Here is a 2,222-nt window from a genome sequence, read left to right as displayed (position 1 = left end):
TCCACCAATAAAAACCATGTTCCTCCCCGAACATAAGAAAGAAGAAGGATGAATAACTGCATTATCAAAAGTTCTAAGTCATGGACTACTAATCGTTCTTCATCTCTCAAAGTGAAATCCAACTTAAGATCATTCAATCAACATCAACTACTAAGAATTGATTTTCTTATTCAAACTTTAAAATGTCTACTAATTAAGTGATTATTAAGCCACAGAGTAACCCATGAACTCAACCTTAAGTGAAACCCATTAGACCATATCACATCAATCATGATGAGTCTTTTCTTGCACAACCAAGATTACATTCTGAATCGAGAATGGCTCAAACCAAAAGTGAACTTTAACCAACCATCACAAATCATATCAAGATTTTCTTTTCACAACACAATCTTTCCACAAATTTAAGTTGTATAATTCTTGTCTTTAGACATCGGGTACCCATCAAGGGAGAATCAAACATATAAAATACAAAGAAGTATAAGATCTAGTAAACACTCAACAAGTGGTAACTATTCATGGAAGCTCTTCTATATGTTCTTATAAGCAAGGTCGTACATGTATATACATAGTGGTATATCTATACTTTTCCAACAAACCACTAAATATGCCACAACTGAAGTAACCAAATCTACCTAAGCATTCTACACATCAAAAGGACATCACAAGATTGGTATATCCAATCCACCACTAGGATTTCACCCACTGATCTAAAAGCACGTGTGTCATAGGTAGTGAATTATACTCTAAATCATGTCTAGAACGATGTAGGTTGTCACATAGTAACTTACAGTACCAAATTTGAATAACACAAGATACTCCTTCTATAATGCCCAGATCGAACATTTTAATTCATCTATCTCCCTCTCCTTAATTTTTGGTCACCCACAATTAACTAGTGTAGTCCCCATTATATTTGTACAAATACTCAATTCATCAAACCTCACATATTTCTCAAAGTTTTCCACATATAACAATATTCTTAATACTAACAGAACATCATCATCCCAACAGTGATTTAACTTACTCTCAATCGGCACTAGATCTAACGTCTTCTTAGTAGACATATTATGCTTCCAAAATTATCAAACTATGGCACTTTCTCTTTCTAAATAAGCATTTTATGACAAATATGGGTCACACTCAAGACGGATAACACTAATTTCATATCTACAAAAATACTTTTTCATCGATATAACAATATTGAATCACACACAATGTAAATTTCACGTACTTCTCAAAAATAAAATTTCCACTAATATTTAAAACTTAAGAAATTCATAGTCACTCTTATAATTATAATACCAACACTTACGAAATTCAGGGTCACTCAAATAATACGAATACCATAAGCTCATAACATCTACTCATCATCAAATGCCTATGTAACACATCATAACAATCAATATCGTCCCATCAACAAAGTAGTGTTGATCCTCTCAAATCCTTATTAATCATGTAAAAATGTAGGTCCACAACTTTGAACATTATAAGTTTCCTATTATTGTTTGAACAATTAGCTCAACATGACCACATATATAGAATATTTCAGACATAGTTGCTTGCCACCCAATCAAAACTCAATCTCTAGGAAAGATGATAATAAGTTCCTAATAAGTCCGTACCAAACTAATTCATATCTCACAATCATATTTAAACTCATAGGCAAAAATTCAATAAATCTTTCAACTACAAAATCAGAGGTTTATACGAGAGGTCTTAATCCTTCACTTTCCTTAAATTTTTCCCATGACACACAATTCTAAATATCTTGAACTCTTTAATACACCAAACTCTTATTCATTTGGTTGACCCGCTCACTAATCTTATCATTTGACCAACAATCCATAGTATTTTTACCTTGTCTTCTAAACAAAAACATTATGTGAAATACCCCTTAGGTATAACAATCAAAAGTAATCAACTGTACTACTTAATTTTTATGTCATTCCAAATGCTTTATACTTAATATGATCGATCCTTTCATACTTTACCAATTCATACCTTGAAAAAAAAAAACACAACCACAAGCATAAAATCACAATGAAAAACTTGAATTTGAATTAAATTGTGTAACACAATTCCATTATCTATCAACATTAGCTCACACCTGAAATTTATATGAATTTATGTATCATAGGTTATCATATATCGCCTCTCTAGAGACCGTATAATATCCTTCGCTAAAAAATCAAATGTAGATGAATGTATGTACATTTTTTCCC

Source organism: Solanum lycopersicum, chromosome 8, assembly GCF_036512215.1.
Source record: "Solanum lycopersicum chromosome 8, SLM_r2.1".
NCBI classification, from domain to species: Eukaryota; Viridiplantae; Streptophyta; class Magnoliopsida; order Solanales; family Solanaceae; genus Solanum; species Solanum lycopersicum.
Note: the sequence above shows the minus strand (reverse complement) of the source record.